Here is a 21,286-nt window from a genome sequence, read left to right on the forward strand (position 1 = left end):
TGTGCACCCTGACACTACTGCAATCATCTCCACCGCTACTCCCCCATTCTCTGGCACAAGGTAGGAAAATAAAATAGGGTAAATGTAGGTGGGTTGAACATCATGATTGATAAAATCTGTAATTGGAAACATCTGATCAGCATGAAATAGAAAGTCAGGCAGTCAGTAAAAGAAAACGTCTCAATAAAATGCCAGTGGATCTGTGGGCATTTATAGGTATCTGATATTATTCTGAATAAAGCTGTACAATTGCATTAAACTCCAGCAGTGCGTGAATTTCCAATTATTTTATGTCACAGTAACAGTATTCATCTGAGGACTAATGAAAGTATTCTAAAACAAAATTGAATGGGTGGGCTGAGTGATTTTTGTTTTGTTCATTGGTTGTTTTTGTGTGTAGGTTTTTTCTTTAACATTTTCATTGTCCATGTTATGGTATCCAGTCCATTTGTTTGCAATGAAATGGTGGAAAGTATCAGGATTGGCTACAATTAACAAATGCCTGTATGCGTGCACAGTTTGTGGTGATGAACAATGAGAATTTATTCTCTAATTTTCTTAGTACTGTTTAATTAGTTATGCTGAAGATTATAGCACCATAGGTAAGACGAAGGGTAAAAAGACAGTTTTGACTGGTGGGTCTTTGAAGATATGAATACTTTGAGTTCACTTCATCAATAATGACCAATTTTAAATGAAATGTGAAAGACACCCTGATTCTCACTAAGGAAGATATCACCAAAGCCAGACATCTTTATTTCTCTATGGAGACGGATTCTTTGCTGCCAGATGCCTTCTGCGTAACAGCCAAAATTGTCTTTGACAATGATGGTTTTCACTTCTTCAGTGGCTTACGTTGGGTTCACTAAAATTAGTACAGGATGTAATATGAAACTTTGTTGCATAATCCCATAACGTTTAAACGGGTGGTTTTAGTTAGATACTGACTCAATAAAGCCGCCAAAACTTCAGCTATGACTCTTATTACAATAACTACAAAATTAATGATGTTGGCCTATTACTTGAGCAAACCATGTACTTTGTGCTTTTCTTTTATTAATTCAGGGGCTACCAGAATGTACGTGAACATTACAGATTTTCTGTGTTTAGAGAATAACTTGAAATCTTTATTAAAGCAACTCAGTTATTCATTTAAAAATATCAGGTAAATAGTTTTAAAAGATATCATTGACATGAGCATTCCCAGTGCTTATCCAGGGCCTAATCTAACTTCCATTGAAAATTGTTGACTACAAAGGAAACTGGATCAGGCCCCTAATAACAAAACTTTGTATTTTATGCAGATAGATGGGGAAAAATAATCAAGAACAAAGCTATAATCAAAGGCAAAGGAGTAGAGAGGGTATTACAGATGCTCTTTTTAAAAAAAAAAAAAAAATGTGTGAATCTCAACAGTGTAATTCTTTATCTGGTACACCATCATGTAGTGTCTTTAACCAATAGGGTCCCAATCTTCTTCCTACTAAAGTCAATGTCAAAACACCTGCTGAATTAAATGACATTAGGACTGGGCCTAAGAATTTTATTAAATCATAGAGATGCATGACAGAGTTCATAGATTTACCATAGAAACTGTACACAGATTTCACAGTTTGCCAAAGACTAGTCTAAAAAGATACAGAATCACAAAGTCAATTTTGCTCTTAAAATGATTTTGAAATGTTGACAATTCCTTTTAATGAATACGAATTGTGGCAAATGAATGTTGGTTTACATACTGCATCTGAAATGTTTGTTATAATGAGTAGATTGACATCCAAAAGTGATGTACGCTGCTAACTCTAAGGATTTTTGTGAAAAATGGAATAAACATGGATTGCTTTTGCTGACAAATCTAAAAAAAATATTTTTTGCAGGATCGAGTTTTAAGATGTTTTATGGCTGCTAGTGCTAACCTTGGAGTATACATTATATCACACACACGTAAATCTGTCATGTCCTATTAACTCAGTTTAGCTGGAGTTTGCCAGACTTTCTTCTGACTGCCTAATCACATAGACACTTCTAAGGCTGCATATGAACTGAAAATGACTTTATATAAATGTCTCCAATATGATAGTCTTTAATTATTTTAATTACTGCACACTGTTTTTTTTTTTCAAGGCAGGCTTTTTTTAAAAAAAAAATCTTGTTTCTGCTAGCGGTAGCTATTTTTTGTGCGTATTTCAAAGCATTCCTTACTATATCAATAGAGGAGGATGGATTTCCTGTTAACCAATATAGAAATCCTGAATCTGTTTTAATATTTTCTGAAAGCTCCATATCTTCCCATATGCCATATGTTTTAAACATAAGTAAGTAATTATAGCTAAAGTCTTATGTTAGCACACATCAACAAACACATATTTTGAATTTTTTACTGCGGCTCCTAACATTAGTAGACAGTACAGTATGGCAGGATTTGTGGCCATTTGAAAAATCACACTTCCTATTTCCTATTTAGCACCATGCCTCCCCCCATACTTCAGTAAGGATGAAATTTATCCAATGCAGAGGACTAACAAAAGGCCTACAGCAACACATAAGCCCCACCTAAAATGCACAATAATGTGGAAGGAGAACCTGGCTGACCCATTTCTTCCCCTGCTGACATATTGCTCTTCTACAGGCCAAATATAGATACCTAAATCCACAGAGAACCATGTGAAAGAAGGGGAAAGTAGGAGCTTGATGATACAGGGATAGCTTGCTTTCTTTGTGAATTGAAAGATGGTCCCTTCCAGGTAGGGTTCAGAAGGGTCCAATGTGGCTGTCAAGCCTATGAATATTAAGGCTGGCTGGGTTTTGGACCAAAAAACTATCTGGTTTCCATGGAATATTTAAACTTTTTGTTGAAAATCTGAAGTCCTGCCTTCCCCACACTTTTTGGTTTCCAAGGTTTTTGTTTTCTGATGAAAACGTGGTTTCCCTCCTGTGTTTGTCAAAATGCTTTGCAACAAGGTGGTGGGGGAGATGGATTCCAATCACCTCCAATAATTATACAACTGAAGATAAAACACTAAAACCTCAAACATCTGGGAAATTCACACATAAGCCCTTCATTAAATGGTAGTTAAAGTGGAAAGAATGTTAACACTGTGCTACCCACCAACTATTTTTAACCTGCATATTTTTTTTCTCTCTCTTTCTAAATGTGATTCTAAATGGACATTTGCTGCTGAGGTATCCAATCCGCTATTAACTTTAAAACCTATTATATCCGTTTTACCAACAGCATACATATTTACAACTGTGCATCTAAAACCGTAGATTGATCAATTACCCAAATAAAGGGGTACAATTAACCATGAGTGAGTGGTAGAAACTGGGGTAATAGTGCATGGTCAGTTGTATAATGAGAAATTTACTAAGGATATGTGTCTACATTGCAGTGTAAGCCTAGAGCTTGAGCATATACCTTCATTTGTAACCACCCACTAGGAACTGTTGAACCCTGTGTCCGAATCTGAGAATCCAGTGTCTACACTGTGTTATGAGGGCCTGAATCCAACCAACCATGTCTCAGACTTCCTAGCATCCTCCCAAAATGTGAAAAGAAAAGGAGTATTTGTGGCACCTTAGAGACTAACCAATTTATTTGAGCATGAGCTTGCATGAGCTTTCGTGAGCTACAGCTCACTTCATCGGATGCATACCGTGGAAACTGCAGTAGACATTATATACACACAGAGACCATGAAACAATACCCACTCCCACCCCGCTGTCCTGCTGGTAATAGCTTATCTAAAGTGATCATCAAGTTGGGCCATTTCCAGCACAAATCCAGGTTTTCTCACCCTCCGCCCAGGTGGAGGGTGAGAAAACCTGGATTTGTGCTGGAAAGGCCCAACTTGATGATCACTTTAGATAAGCTATTACCAGCAGGACAGCGGGGTGGGAGTGGGTATTGTTTCATGGTCTCTGTGTGTATATAATGTCTACTGCAGTTTCCACGGTATGCATCCGATGAAGTGAGCTGTAGCTCACGAAAGCTCATGCTCAAATAAATTGGTTAGTCTCTAAGGTGCCACAAATACTCCTTTTCTTTTTGCAAAGACAGACTAACACGGCTGTTACGCTGAAACCTCCCAAAATGTGGCCACTCTAGCCTCTTGTTTGTGGGTGCAGTGTGGGAAAACTTGACTGTCCACCAGAATTGTCTGTCCAGAGAACAAAGAAAGTTGGTCCATGGGACTGTGGGAGAACTTTTGGCAGAGTCCCATTGCACAAGTCCAATGAGGCTCTGTCTACACTGCAAAGCAACAGGGCTTGAACCCTTGGTCTTGGATTGACCAAGCTCAGACCATCCAGCCACATGAGGTCCTGGGACCCTGGGTCGGGTCCTGAGACTTTGAGTCTGAGCCCTGGATTAGAGCTATTTGTGTGCAAACAGAAGGGGGGTTAGGTGTGAGCTTGAGCTCAAACCCTGGTCTTACGCTGGAGGTTAGACATGCCCTAAGATGCCTTCAGAGTTAGGGGATTTTTGTGTATGTGTGACTGGGAGTTTAATAAAAACTATTTTAGTTAGTTAGAAGCCATAGTGCTAGCACTCATTTTACCTTTAATTATCTTTATTAACATTTTTGTTGTTGGGGGGATGGAAATAGATGAGGAAAGACTAGCATTGATCTAATGTATAGCAAATAAAGTTCATTATGAATATTGTCATTATTCTATTGACTAATTATTTCTGAATAATTGTTTTCATTATTTGACCCGCCCAATTCTTGACCTTTATCAAAATGATGCAGATTAAGTGCTGGGGCGGAATTAAGCAGTCCTTTGAAACACTGAGATTTGTACCTCATGTTCTACACATGAGTAGGATATCATCTAGCCACGTACTTTGCCCGATATATTGGATAAATGTGGCAGAACTCCAATTTTTCAGTGACTGTGATTCTTCTTCCTTTCAGTAATTAGGCAATTGTTTTTCTTATTTAAAAAATATACTGTCACTCTTGTACTGATCATTTCATTATCAAAAAACAAAGAAAACAAAAAACTCTAACTTAAAATTAAGATTGCTATAATAATACAGAAAGACCCTCTAAGATATCTATTAATGTATTATCTAAAGGCCAAAACAGCTTCTGCAATATAGTTCAGGATATATACTGTAAAGAAGTAGTAGATCAGTATTTCCATATAATTACGGGTAGCTACAATACTTGGTTGGTTGTCCTATATAATGAATAAAGAGTTCCCAAAGCAAACTGAAACATTCAGCACAGTTATTTGACAGATATAGACTATACAAACAATGTTTTGCTATAATTTCCCAAGCCTTCATTTGCGTTTACTTAAGAGTGGAAATTAGCATGTTAAAAGTTACCTTATTTTTCCATAAACACCGTTTCTCCCCCAGGATTGTTCTGAGATTATTACCTTACAGAAATGCATAAACCAATTAAATGTAGCAATTTAAATACTTCTGCAACTTTTTATGACTTGTCTTGACTTGCTGTTCTCATTGTACATGCTAATGGCTTAGTAGTTTGTAGTATTTAACAGATTGTGAAGTTCTGACGATCCTCCTTCTTACAGTAATATGTGAATGTTTTTCTTTATAAAGAAATAAGTTCTGCTCTAATCCTCAATTTTCCATGTTTCTGATCTCTTTCCTACCACACTTGTGAGACATTTTGCTTCTTTCTGCTCTAACATTTCAAGAAATGAAAATTTAACAAGTTTCTCTTGTTAGTGTTTGTGCTTTGACTCAGCCCAAGGTGTGATCTGGCAAAAGCAATCAAAGGACATGGAGTCTGAGCAAAATTTGCATGAATTTTAAATCTGACCACTTTTTTAAACTCCAGATTTATTTTATTTTATCTTAATTTGACCCCTAATTAATTTAATTTGTTTAAAGTGTGGGTTTTATTTCATATTCTACAGTGAAAATGGGGGGTGAAGAGTTTTCAAACATTCCAAAAAGAGGAAATGTGACACACATATTTATTTTGCTTATTATTTGTATTACAGTTGGATATAGAGTTTCCAACTGAGATGGGGATCCTAATGTGACAGGCATGCCCAGACACATTAAAATACAGAGCCTGAAGGACTACACACAAAGTTGCATCAGTTTAACTAAAGTTATGGTGTTGCAGCAATTTAAATAAGTGTTACAACTTAAAGTGTGGACAATTTTACATGGGTTTTGTTTCCAACTCCCATTAACTTCAAATACAAGCAGTGTAGCTCCACTGTATTCTCCACACAGGTGGCCACCTCTTGACTGCTGCTTATAGAAAGGATCCAAAGCATAGAGGAGCAGCATGGAAATAAGACCGCCTGAGAATAGCTCTGTTGAAATGATAAGGCCCACCGTTCTCCATCCCCATATTCATATCCCTAAATAGAGACTTGGATAATTTATGGGGCAAGTCCTTATGAAATTGCCAAGATCATTACAAGAATTTAAGTGTCAAGATGAAAATTTATACTATATTATTACTCTGAGTCTGTATATGCTGAAGGAGCACAGGACCAGTGGAGGCAAGAACTCAATAAGGGAAATGTTGATTTAGTGATACTTGGTCAAGGGGAGGGGGGAGAAATGGCTAGGTGTGTGATGGATCTGGAACTCCAATAATTTACGAATACTGTATCTTATTCTTGACTGGGTTATGGCGGTCTACTATATGCATATATTGAGTTAATTCAATGGCCTGGTTATCAGGAAATCCACACAGAAAGGATGGAGGTAGATCCAGATTTATATCTCTGAGCAAACACTTAAAGAGTGTAAGAGCCATTCCCTGTGACGCCCCAGTTCATCTTCCTGCTGGGCCTGCCAGACAGGTTTTCCCAGGAAAGACTTGGTTCCTGTGCAATGGGGATGGGAATATATATAATAAATAAGACCCTGAGGAAGGTTTAAAAAGAGACAATGCCATCAAGCAGAATCAGGTTTTTGAGTTAAGGAGACACTAGATCCTGCTGTGTGGATCTAGGGAAAAGCTACAAGGGTCCCACAAGAGGATTGTTAGGCTTTTGGTAAGATAGATATGCATGCAGATGTGTTGTTGTTTTAAAATATTTTCTTTCTCGTACTCTGCTTTGTTCCTGTGGTTAAACAAACAATACCTTTGTTTTAAGAAGGGTTTCGTGTCATTTAAGTTATTGGTCACAAGCTCCCAAAGGAAAGAACTGGAAATTCCTTACCTCAGTTGGACCTGCAACATAAGAACAGTTGGGTACTAAAACCCACACTGAATGGGAGAATCACTGGGTTCCAACCTGAGAGATGTGAAGGTAAGAGACCTGAGGAGAATGCTCTCAGACCAGGAGGGATCAGAGGTTCAGCTAGCCCTGTCACTTTGACAAGGTGCTAGCTAGACTAGATCATCCTGAAATTCGCTCCCTTAGAAAAGAAGTAAAAGTGACTCATCACAGGTTAAAGCTTCATATGCATATTGGAACCAAATTGAATTTCAGAGTGTAATCGTTCTCTCCTCCTTTTATAATGCAAGAAAATTGGCTACGGATAATTAGTGAATGTTTGTACAGCAATCTACTGAGGGGAAGCACAATAACACTTTGTACTTCTCCTGTGTAGCACTTTCTATTTGAGAATCTCACAGCACTTGAATAAGTGTCACACCGTCCCTGTGATTTAGGTTAATATTACCTCCATTTTGCAGATAGGGAATCTGAGACACAAAGGCCCAAATCCACAAAGGTACTTACCTCCCCATTTTTGGCTGCTGTCTAATCCTGTAGGTGCCTAAACTCACCTGATGCTGAAATATTTGCACTACAAGTTCCCTAGGCACCTGATTTTCTGTCTCTGTACATGTGGACTGCTGCCTCACTCTAGTGAGAACAGAGGAACTACAGGCCAGTCAGCCTCACCTCAGTCCCTGGAAAAATCATGGAGCAGGTCCTCAAGGAATCAGTTCTGAAGCACTTAGAGGAGAGGAAAGTGATCAGGAACAGTCAGCATGGATTCACCAAGGCCAAGTCATGCCTGACTAATCTAGTTGCCTTCTATGACGAGATAACTGGCTCTGTGGATGAGGGGAAAGCACTGGACGTGTTGTTCCTTGACTTTAGCAAAGCTTTTGACACGGTCTCCCACAGTATTCTTGCCAGCAAGTTAAAGAAGTATGGGCTGGATGAATGGACTAGAAGGTGGATAGAAAGCTGGCTAGATTGTCGGGCTCAACGGGTAGTGATCAATGGCTCCATGTCTAGTTGGCAGACGGTATCAAGTGGAGCGCCCCAAGGGTTGGTCCTCAGGCCAGTTTTGTTCAATATCTTCATTAATGATCTGGAGGATGGCGTGAATTGCACCCTCAGCAAGTTTGCAGATAACACTAAACTGGGAGGAGAGGTAGATACACTGGAGGGTAGGGATAGGATACAGAGGACCCTAGACAAATTAGAGAATTGGGCCAAAACAAATCTGATGAGGTTCAACAAGGACAAGTGCAGAGTCCTGCACTTAGGACAGAAGAATCCCATGCACAGCTACAGACTAGGGACCGAATGGCTAGGCAGCAGTTCTGCAGAAAAGGACCTAGGGGTTACAGTGGACGAGAAGCTGGATATGAGTCAACAGTGTGCCCTTGTTGCCAAGAAGGCTAACGGCATTTGGGGCTGTATAGGTAGGGGCATTGCCAACAGATTGAGGGACATGATCGCTCCCCTCTATTCGACATTGGTGAGGCCTCATCTGGAGCACTGTGTCCAGTTTTGGGCCCCACACTACAAGAAGAATGTGGAAAAATTGGAAAATGTCCAGCAGAGGGCAAGAAAACTGATTAAGGGACTGGAACACATGACTTATGAGGAGAGGCTGAGGGAACTGGGATTGTTTAGTCTGCGGAAGAGAAGAATGAGGGGGGATTTGATAGCTGCTTTCAACTACCTGAAAGGGGGTTCCAAAGAGGATGGATCTAGACTGTTCTCAGTTGTAGCAGATGACAGAATGAGAAGTAATGGTCTCAAGTTGCAGTGGGGGAGGTTTAGGTTGGATATTAGGGAAAAAAGTTTTCACTAGGAGGGTGGTGAAGCTCTGGAATGCGTTATCTAGGGAGGTGGTGGAATCTCCTTCCTTAGAAGTTTTTAAGGTCAGGCTTGACAAAGCCCTGTCTGGGATAATTTAGTTGGGGATTGGCCCTGCTTTGAGCAGGGGGTTGGACGAGATGACCTCCTGAGGTCCCTTCCAACCCTGATATTCTGTGATTCACCTGAGCCCCTTTCTCCTGCCTAAGCTCCAGAGTGATTCACAAACCAGAGGAAGAAAGCCATTCTTTTTCTTATCTTGCCTCCAGGTCCTGATCCAGTAGACATACTCAGAGGCCACCTAACAGATTGGGTCCCATTTAAAAATCTGACCAGAAGAAGGGGATTGGTACCTGCTACACCTGCTAACCTTTAGCCCAGTGGGTTAGAGCACTCACCTGGGATATGGGAGACCCAGGTTCAATTCCTCTCTGCCAGAAGGGAGGGAGACCCCTGTTCAAATCTTTTTTCTACCACTGTGGAGAAATACTTAGACTCATTGGTCCAGAGAAACAAAGAGTCAAAATGACTCCATAACCTGGTGTTTAAAGCACGCACCTGAAAAGTGGGAGACCCTGCAGGTTCAGTCCCCTTGTTCCAGGGAATCTTTAATTAGTTTCCCACAGGGGAACAGCTGAACAGGGAAAAATTGAGGGCACCCCACATCAGGATATCCTATTGCTCAGTGGTTAGATGACTCTTCTGTGTGCTGTGGGAGAGCCTTCTTTAAATCCTTTCTTCCATTCAGGCGGAGGGGTGAATTGAACTGGTGTCTCCCATACCCCAGATGAGTGCTCTAACCACTGGGCTAAAAGTTGTTATGTGGGCAATGGCTCCTCCTACTTCTCCTCTGGCCATTTTGTGTGGAGTGAGATAGGCGCGTAACTCATGCTCACAAGAAACTTGGACACCTAAGCCACAAGACTCCAGGAGAAGGGTTCCTGGCTGTGGATTACAAGCACAAATAGGTGGTGCCCTGAATCCTGGATTTAGGCACCAATCTCCATGGGAGGGTTTAGAACCCACCTCTGTCATCAGCATCTCCCATGTCTAGTTTAGTTAGCTCCCTGCATAGCGAGGTGGCTTTGTGGACGGCATGCTTAGGCATCTATCTCTCCCCATTCATTGTATAGGGAGTCTAGGTGCCTAACTCAGACTTTATGGATCCCATTCTTGTTCCAGTGGTTTTTCTAGGCACCAGAAAGTTAGGCATTGTGACACTGAGTATTGCAATGCCTAAGTCCCTTTGTGCACATAGGCCAAAGTTATTAAATATCTTCTCCAATGTCATTACACAAGCTTGTGGGGGAGTTGAGAACTCAGATCATTCCCAGTCCTGTGGGACTAACATTAGGATGAAAAATAAATGTTAGTGGTTTTGCCTCACATTCTTGCATTATCAAGAAATTCAAGTTCAGAGAGTAGAACCTTTATAGCTCAGTGGTTTGAGCATTGATCTGCTAAACCCAGGGTTGTGATTTTAATCCCAGGGTTGTGAGGGGGCCATTTAGGGATTTGGGGGAAAAATTGGGGATTGGTCCTGCTTTGAGCAGGGGGTTGGACTAGATGATCTCCTGAGGTCCCTTGCAACCCTGATATTCTATGATAGGCAAAGCTAGCAAGCGTGTGTATACCTAAGCTGGAAATTATGCCACTAGCAGTAGCATCCATGTTGCTTTACAAAATGTTTCAACCATATCAATTGCCCCAGTAAGAAAGTGTCCTAATCGGTGTAACTTTTGTGTCAGTATGGAGACAAAACTTCTGCTGATTTTTGCCTGTATGGGAGTGCAGGATAAAGCACTACACCATGTATAATTATGCATATACTAGAGATCAAAGAAGGTTGTATTAAATACATTTTTAGAAGCCAGTCTTTCAAATAATCTAGGAAATTACTAAGTCATGAGGAAACAGGATAAATCCTTATGAGAAAATAAGATGACGATAGCATACGGGGAAACTGAAACTGACGTCTTTGAATGAGACTTCTGATTTATATTTCACTTCTGTAGCTGCTAAAATTGCAAAACATTTGTACAAAAGATTTTTAGAAAAACTTTGAAGTTACTAACATGATATATCACCTCTCTTAGGATTTTGGAATATTTAAAAGATTAAGTAAAACAAAAGATGCTTGTGCCTTCTGAGATTATAAATACAGCCATTATCTAGATTGGTTTTATATGTGTTTATTTTAATTATGAAGCAAAGCAATTTACTTTGTGCTAATTAAATTATATTTTTATTTAGGTCTCAGTTCATGAAAGAATCCCATTCAGGACAGCATTTAAGCATGTGCTTAATTTTAAACATGCTGAAATCAGTTCTTAAATTCTGTCCTGAAGTGGCATGGACTTAAACCCATGCTTATGTTCTTTCCTCAAGAGGGGACCCATTTGTTTGAAATAAAAAACTGTTCCATTTAGAAAGTACTTAAAATTGGATTTGAGTTTTAAGGTGTGTCCATCAACCCAGTCTGTTTGTTAGAATTCAATTGGTGCCCACAAATAGGCCACATGTGCTTTTATATTGATTTATTTTTCTATGATTCACATGATTTTTTATTAGGATATTATCCGTATTGTATTTTTAATTAAAACTTGGCTTATAGGGACCTATCCACATGAACACATGGGTGAAGTTATAGGGGATTTCTACTATGCTCCTGACTGGCTGGGCCTTCTTCAGTATGACCTGGACGTTCATCTCATCTCATGAGCAGTCATTTCAGTTTCATTATCAAATGTAGAGGACTGTATTTCAGTTGAGCTCACTGATCTAACTGGAAAAATCCAGGGAAATAGAATTTAGTCCATGTATCTGTCTGATTGGCAAACAATGGCTTACTGCATTTTATTACCTTCTTTCCTGGACTCATAGACTTTAAGGTCAGAAGGGACCATCATGATCATCTAGTGGTCTGACCTTGCGCACATTGTAGGCCCCAGAACCTCATCCATGCATTCCTATAATAGTCTCATAACCTCTGGCTGAAGTCCTCAAATCATGATTTAAAGACTTCAAGTTACAGAGAATCCACCATTTACACTAGTTTAAACCTGCAAGTGACCCATGCCCCACGCTGCAGAGGAAGGTGAAAACCCCCCAGGGTCTCAGCCAATGGTGAAATCCTGTCCCTTTTTTGGAATTATTATTATTTATGCAAGATAGTACCACAACATGAATTTAACCATGAATTCCTTTAGTAAATCTAAATACCAAATGGTGTTTATACAATTGCTCTAAACATGACTAGAAAGCCTAAATAATAAGCATAGTACTACATCCAAACAGTAACAAAACATTTATAAGCATTTGGTCAATATACTTACAAGCAGGCTAAACCCAGGGGTGCTCCGACTCATATTCGCCGGCTCCAAAGTGCTCAAGCAGGTATTAGCAATTAACCTTTTAAGAGTTTCCTTTTTTATATTCTTTAACAAACAAGTGATGTCATTGCTAATTACTGACTAGAGCTAAAAACCAGTTTGAGACAGTTTATCCTTATTTCCAGTCTTAGTCCATAGATTCATAGATACTAAGGTGAGAAGGGACCATTATGATCATCTACTCTGACCTCCTGCACAACGCAGGCCACAGAATTTCACCCACCCACTCCTGCGAAAAACCTCTCACCTATGTCTGAGCTATTGAAGTCCTCAAATCTTGGTTTAAAGACTTGAAGGAGCAGAGAATCCTCCAGCAAGTGACCCGTGCCCCATGCTACAGAGGAAGGCGAAAAACCTCCATTTCCTCCAATCTGCCCTGGAGGAAAATTCCTTCCCGACCCCAGATATGGTGATCAGCTAAACCCTGAGCATATGGGCAAGATTCACCAGTCCAGATAAGATATACAACCTCCCTTTTCTCCAAGGCCTTTCCTCCCTATTTCTTCCCCTCCTTCTTGCTGACCAACAATTTTAATTTTTGCACCTGGCTTTATGTAGACCTTAATTTTTGGTATGTGGGGGTAAAAAGGGCCATGTTGGCACGTTTTAAGACAGATTCTCTTTGTTTTATTTAAACCCAACTTCAGTCAGTCAGAGCCTATCGGCCAGAGGTCTTTTTTTTTATTTTTATATATTATTAAGAAACTTCCCCTTATTTCTCAAGGCAAATGCTTGTAGAATCCACCCTGTGACTCAAATCCTAGTTCCTTTCTCTATGTCAACATCCTGATGGATCCAACGTAAGGGCATCCTCAATGGCATGAAGCTAAAATGCTGGTTTTGTGTACTGCACGTGTGAGAGTGGCCATGACGTCTGCATCGGCAGTAGCAGCAGCAGCGTGCTGCACTATTCCAGGTAGGTTTTATAAATGACACAATGTCTGGTTTGATCAACTCCTCAGGATGTTCGTCATAAGTATCAATATGATGTATGCCTTGTATGATTGAGAATGTCACTATGTACACAAAGCTGGCCTTGGCATTTTGTAGTGCAATTTTTTTCTGTCCACTCTATCCCCTAAACTTAACATATTCCTTTCCACTAGGACGACATTATTATGCAGAGGGCCAACCTTCTGATTTTACGATGGGTCAATGAGATGATTGTTTGGGACTGTCAAACTTATCTCACATATCTTATATAAAAATGTGTATCTTCAGAACTCCCTCAGCCTCCTTGGCTGCCTGGGAAATGAAACCTTCTGCTATCTTGGAATCTGGACAAATTTGTCAACATATTATCATGTTGTTATTATTTTGATGCCTACAAAACACTTGTGAATGGCTGGGCAGCTGGTGTGCTGTGACTGGTGCTTTTTACACAAATCATAATCATCTAACTATTAACTTGTGCTCCCCACATCTGTTTCTTGTAGCCACCTGTTGTATCCCATCTTATATTTAGACTGTAAGCTCTTTGAAGCAGAGACTATCTCTTTGTTATATCCAACACAAGGGAGCCCTGATCCTTAGCTGAGGCCTCTGAATATCACAATACAAATAATAATCATAATTAATTAAAAAAAGAAAATAATTCAAGGGACAATTTAAGGAGGGGTGTCTGTTTTCTGGTGAATTCTAGGTTATTTTCTTTGCTATTTGGCCAATTATTTAACTATAGAATAGAAACAAAAATATTAATATTATAAGCATTCAACATAACCATTTCCATTAGTTTTGTCCAGAATGTACAAAGATCTAGGGGCAGGCAAACTACAGCCTGTAGGCCACATCAGGCCCAACAGCTGTTTTAAACCAGCCCTCGAGGTCCCACTGGGGGTCGGGGTCTGGACATGCCCTGCTTCGGTACTCCAGCCAGGGTGCAGGTCCAGGGGCCACTCCACATGTCTCCCAGAAGATGCGGCATAGCCCCTCTCCAGCTCCTACATGCTCCAATGGTCCCGCTCCAATGGCGCCCTCTAGCGCTCCAATAGGAGCTGTAGGGGCGGTGCCTGAGGACGGGGCAGCGTGCAGAGCTCCAAAGTGCTCAAGCAGGTATTAGCAATTAACCTTTTAAGAGTTTCCTTTTTCCTTCCGTGTTGGAGCTGGAGAAGGGACATACTGCAGCTTCGGGGGGCCATTTGAGGTAAGCGCCGCCCCGAGCCTGCACCCCTGAGCCTCTCCCCATGCCCCAATCCCTTGCCCCAGCTCTGATCCCCCTCCTACCCTTCGAACCCCTGCACTTCTTCCCACACCCCAAACCCCTGTCCCAGCCCTGATCCCCCTCCCACCCTCCGAACCTCTCGGTCCCAGTGCAGAGCACCCTCCTATACCCCAAACTCCTCATCCCCAGCCCCACCCCAGAGCCTGCACCCCCCAGCCATAGCCCTCAGCCCCCCTATCCTCCACCCCAGCCCAGAGCCCCCTCCTGCATCCTGCATTCCTAATTTCTGGCCCCACCCCAGAGCAAGCACTCCCAACCAGAGCCTGCACCCCCTCCTGCACCCTAACCCCAATTTTGTGAGCATTCATGGCCCGCCATACAATTTCTAGTCCCAGATGTGGCCCTCAGGCTAAACAATTTGCCCACCAATCATCTAGGATATAAGGAATTACACTAAAATGAGACTGTAAATAAATACAATTAAATACAATAACCAAAGTTATTTTGTCATCTTATTTCTGTATCCCCTTTTTTCTCTATTACTCGCTCACCCTTTCCTTTTTAACAACACTTTCTTTTCTCATTCTGGTGTTCTGTTCTCTTTTCATTCTCACTTTTCTCTGTGTGAACCAGGACATGGTCACTATGTGGAATTCAGTCTGTGCACTCCGGAATGAAAGTCTGAACAGCAGATGGTTTTTCAAAATAGAGGAGAAGGCGGCTGTATGACACACCCCAGCAGAACCTGCTTCAGTAAAGGAAAAAAACATTGACCACATACCCCTAGATGTCACTAATGACCCCACATGGGATATCATCAAACAATTACAACCCATACTTGACAGGGACCACAACCTGAAAGAAAACTTTCCTGAACCCCTTCTTCTGACCTTCATCATTAGAAGCAAGCTCCCCACAGACCAGGACACACCAACTCAAAGCAGCACCAGATCTTGCCATAACAACAGATACATTTGCAGGCTTTGCATCTACACTGCTGCAATGTTCAATATTCCCCATAACACACCTTTAAAGATGGATGGGTCCTAGACATGCCTGTCACAGCATGTGGTGTACCTCATCCAGTGCATCAAATGTTCCAACAACAACAACTGTGGATGAAATGAAACAATCAGTATGCGCCAGATGAACTCACACCGAATAATTATAAAAGATAACTACACCAGATCACCTATAGGCAAACACTACTCACAAAGCCATCACTCTATAACTGACCTCTCGGCTTTGGCCTAACAGGAAACCTGCATAACACCTTTAAAGACGAGCCTGGGAATTTAAATTCATAACTCTGCTGGACACTAAAAATTATGGTCTGGACAAAGACACTGAGTCTCTGTCTCATTACAGCAATTTGTAACCTACTAACATTTTTTTGTCCTATGACTTCAGAGATGTTAATTGCCTAATTTGTTTAAATTGGTTTCTTGCAAAATATGTTAACCCCTTATGCTTAACAATCTGTCCCACCTTGTATTTAGCTTGGATGCTCTGATTACCTTCTCCAGACCTGAGGAAGAGTTCTGTGAAGCTTGGAAACTTGTCTCTCCTTCCCACCAACTGAAGCTAGTCCAATAAAGATATTACCTCACCCGCCTAGCCTCACACAAGATCCAGACAGACTGAGCAGCCTGGGGACAGGCTCAGAGGGACCTATTGAAGAAGGAAACAAAGGGGATATAAAGGGAAGCAGAATTGGTGGACCATGGAACACAACAAAGAGTCATGAGGCTTTCCTATATGGCAAATCCTGACCTTACGTTAACCGGAACATAGTGTGGGATCAGGGACACCTTGCAGACATTCGCAGTGAATGGGAGTCTTTCCATTGATTGCAATGAGATTTGGATAAGGCCCTTAGAGAAAGGTCCTCAGAGCTAGTTTAGCATGTTATGTCAAAGCAGCAAAAAGTGTTGGTCAGGAATACTGGCTACACAAGCTCAGTCCATGCCCTGAGGTAAGCAGCCAATTTTTCTGCTGGAAAAATTGAAAGTTATTTAAGAATAAACAAAAAATCCTCCATGCACACTTAGTGAAGAAAAACACACTAACACTGTGTTAGTGACACCCATACATAGACCTACTAGAAGTAATCAGTGACTAGATGAGAATGGTGCTATTTTGTACAATGTGTATGTCTGTTGTCTACCATGTAGTCTGCTTCTTAGATCTCTATTTAGCTACTTGCTAATGAATTGAACAAAGCCTACCAGAGATCTCAGCTCTGAATCACTGAGGCAATATGACAGATAAGTCTCCAGGATACTTATCAGAAAAATTCAGTTTAAAATCTTAAACCACTCTGATCCTTTATTTATTTTCCTTTATCTGTTTTTCCTTATTTATGTTTAGTTTTAAATTTCTTTCTTCAATATAGCTGAAAATGTATACAGCTGTGGCCATCTGAACAAAACCTACTGCCTTGATGAGGAAATTGTCTCGAATTCCTGTAAACACACCCTCCCACTTGCAATCCATTTATGTTACCGTTTCTATGTCCACTGCAGACATTCTAAATATAATTTTACTGATTGTTTATATTATTTTAATATCCTAAAAAAACAGCATAATTTTTAAAGTAAATAAAAAAACATAATGCAAGTCTAAAGTCATAAAAATAATGCTTGTAAGCAAGAAGTAAATGAGAAAATATAGATTGCGTTATTTATATCATTAGAGCCCTAGTGACCTCAACTGAGAAGAGGGCCCTTCTGTGCTAGGTTCTGTACATATTCGTAGTAGAAGACAGTCTGTGCCCTGAAGAACTGACAGTCTATCAGGGCCTGTGATGTGGGTGGCCTGACCGAAAGATCAGAGCCCAGAGTAATGTTCATGGTCAGGAGTCAAGCCAAGGGTCACAGCTGGGGTTGGCATCAGAAGCCATGCCAAGGGTCAAACCAAAGTCAGAGCCAGAAGACACACTAAGGGTCAAAGCCAGAGTCATTAATTAGAGCGAGGGCAAGGAAGCAGGAACCAGAAACACGTAATGGTAACAAGAACAAGGAGCAGTAAGCAGGCAAGGAGGCAGGAATTTGATCCCAGGGTGCTGTCAGCAGTAAACCTAGCAACTAGTCGCTCACACAAGAGGTGGGATCCACCCAAGCCAGTTCATCTTTCAGTTCTTCACAAAGACATCACCAAAATTGAGGGAGGAGTGCAGTATCATTCTAGGTCTCTATGGCCAAACATCTGGACTGGGTGACATAAGAAATTTGCCAAAGCTCTTGTAAGCCTGTCTTTGACTTCCAGGCTTTGTGCAAATAGTAGTAAATGCTTGAAAGAATGAGTCTCAGTTGGTCAACACTGGATGGTCCTGCTCTAGAAAAGGGGAGGCCCCTGCCACAGCAGGGCCTGATAAGCAGGCTCAGTGCTATCTCCACCTTAACATGATATGTGATGTACTCCAAGAGGGTCTAAGCAAGCTGTTAGGGCCTGTACTGTGGGTGGTCTGATTTAGTGATCAGAGTTCAGAGTAGAGTCATGGTTATTGTCAAGAGGCACTCCAAGGGTCAAAGATTGAGTCTGTAACTGGAGTTAGGACAAGGAAGCAGGAACCAGGGACAAGGTGTGGTAACAGGAACATAGAGTGGGAATCAGACCCCTCTAAATCAGAAGGTGTGACCTCTGATGGTGGGGTATTAGCTGCAGTTCCCTTATATGACCTTGCTGGTCCTGGTCTTGATGGGCCTGGGTTTGAGAACTCTGGTGCCTGACGAAGTCTAAATCCAGTATTGCACAAAAATGTTGTACCAGTATAACTATCTTGGTTGGGGATGTAATTTTTTTTATTCAGATACAATCCCTAGTGTGAATGCAGTTACTCTGGTATAGCTTATTCCTCTTCTCATAAAGGAATACACAATACTCATACAAGCACTTTTATACTGTTATAACTGCATCCACACATGGGGAGTTGTACTGCACTTGTTAACAATACCAATATAGTTAAAGTGGTACAATTTTTGTGTGTAGCAAGGCTTAAGTAAACAAGAGAGACAGTGTGGGATCAGTGAAGTGGTGTTATTCCCAATTTTCATAGAATCAGAGGACTGGAAGGGACCTCAAGAGGTCATCTAATCCCGTCCCCTGCACTCATGGCTGGACCATCCCTGATAGGTTTTTGTCCAACCTGCTCTTAAAAATCTCCAATGATGGAGATTCCAAAACCTCTGTAGGCAATTTATTCCAGTGCTTAACCACCCTGACAGTTAGGAAGTTTTTTCCTAGTGTCCATCCTAAACTTCCCTTGCTGCAATTTAAGCCTATTGCTTCTTGTCCTATCCTCAGAGGTTAAGAAGACCCATTTTTCTCCCTCTTCCTTGTAGCAACCTTTTATGTACTTGAAAACTGTTCTCATATCCCCTCTCAGTCTTCTCTTTTCCAGACTAAACAAACACAACTTTTTTCAACCTTCCCTCATAGGTCATGTTTTCTAGACCTTTAATCATTTGTGCTGCTCTTCTCTAGACTTTCTCTAATTTGTCCTCATCTTTTCTGAAATGTGGCACCCAGAACTGGATGCCAGTTGAGGCTTAATCAGCATGGAGTAGAGAGGAAGAACTACTTCACGTGTCTTGCTTACAACACTCCTGCTAATACATCCTAGAATGATGTTCGCTTTTTTTTGCAACAGTGTTACACTGTTGACTCATATTTAGCTTGTGGTCCACTATGGCCTTCAGATCATTTCTTCGGTTTGTCCAGATCATTTTGAATTTTATTCCTATCCTCCAAAGCACATGCAACCCCTCCCAGCTCGGTATCATCCACAAACTTTAGAAGTGTACTCTGTATGCCGTTATCTAAATCATTGCTGAAGATATTGAACACAGCCGGACCCAAAAATGATCCCTGTGGGACTCCACTCATTATGGCCTTCCAGCTTGACTGAGAACTACTCTGTGAGAATGGTTTTCCAGCCAGTTATGCACCCACCTTATAGTAGCTCCATCTAGGTTGCATTTCCCTAGTTTGTTTATTACCTTATTATCTTCTAGATGTTTACAAATTGATAGCTTAATTATTTGATCCATTATCTTTCCTAGTACAGAAGTTAAGCTGACTGGTCTGTAATTCCCCGGGTTGTCCTTATTTCTCTTTTTATAGTTTGGCACTATATTTGTCCTTTTCCAGTCTTCTGGAATCTCTCCTGCTTTCCATGAATTTTCAAAGATAATTGCTAATGGCGCAGATATCTCCTCAGACAGTTTCTTGAGTATTCTAGGATGCATTTCATCAGGCTTTGGTGACTTGAAGACAGCTAACTTGTCTATGTAATTTTTAACTTGTTCTTTCCCTATTTTAGCCTCTGATCCTATCTCATTTTCACTGGCATTCACTATGTTAGACATCCAATCCCCACCAACCTTCTTGGTGAAAACTAAAACAAAGCAGTCATTAAGCACGTCTGCCATTTCCACATTTTCTGTTATTGTTATTCACATGGAAAATCAAGGCACAGAGAGATTAAATGTTGTACTCAAAGTCGCACAGGAAGTTTGTGGTAGAGCAAAGTTCAGTGTCTGAGCTCCATTACCATACTTTCCACCATCATCTCCCCTGTAATAGTCTGCTGCAGTCTGTCTTACTATGTGTGCTAAATTTCAAAATGCTGAAAACCTCACTGCTACTACTGCACTGAGGTTATTGGATGGTAATTTACAATAGTCTTCTCTTTGAACATATCTGTCATTCCTGCTTGACTTTATCTAGAATAATAACAAAAGTACTATAAATATGGGCAAAACAATGAGTTAATTTTACTTGAGGATTCTGTTTGCAATAACCAGCAGTTCTGGGTGCATTCAGTATTTGGTATCTGGGTCCTTCTTTCTTGTTTGTTTGGTCATTGGCTTTTTGTTTCTGGGATTTTTTGTTTGTTTGTTTTTGGTTTTTTTGTTTTTTTGGTGGGCAGTTGCATAGTTTCAAACTTGAGTCAAGTTTTAAGTATCAACTTTTAATTTCTAAGATTTATTTTTTGTAAAGTGATTTGTCCATTTTGGCTATGTGGGACAGAGTTCACTCAAGGGCTGTGTTTATAGCTTATGGAATAAAGCATGATTTGAATTTGCAGTGAATGTCACTTGTTATCTGTTGGATCTCTTGAATTTGGATAATTTCAATAGGACAAGAGAGAGGTTTTTAAATTATTTTTGATGTGTTCATTTTATGGACCTTAGTTTCAATTATAAAGTTTGTTCCATGGCGCTAAGGGGTCCTGGCTGGGGGGTGAATGGATATAGTAGTGAGCTTGAGGTTACGGTCTCCTAATGTTTCCTGGCTATTCACAGCTAAAGACCTTAGCTCCATGCAAATCTTGTTTTTGCTTATTCAGTCAAAGGGAAGGTGATGACAGGTGATGTTGTTTTTTAAACACACTACTCAAATCTACTGATTTGCTTAAGTGTCTGAGAGGTTTGACAGGGCCTGGGGAGATTGCTACACCACTTGCCTTCCCAGCAAATGGACAGCAATGATTAATATTATCAAATATTTGCTTAAAAAAAATCATGGATAGATTGAAGCTGAAATGTTTATTCTTCAGTGAGTAGATTGAGCTGTATCTCCATGTCTATGATACAGTTTGCAAGGTCATTTATTTAAGTTCATTAGATATGTCATAATTATCACATCTGTAGAAAAGAGATTAATGATAAAGTACAGAAAGATCCATATACACTTATATTATTAAATTACAATA

The sequence above is a fragment of the Eretmochelys imbricata genome, chromosome 1 (assembly GCF_965152235.1).
Source record: "Eretmochelys imbricata isolate rEreImb1 chromosome 1, rEreImb1.hap1, whole genome shotgun sequence".
NCBI classification, from domain to species: Eukaryota; Metazoa; Chordata; order Testudines; family Cheloniidae; genus Eretmochelys; species Eretmochelys imbricata.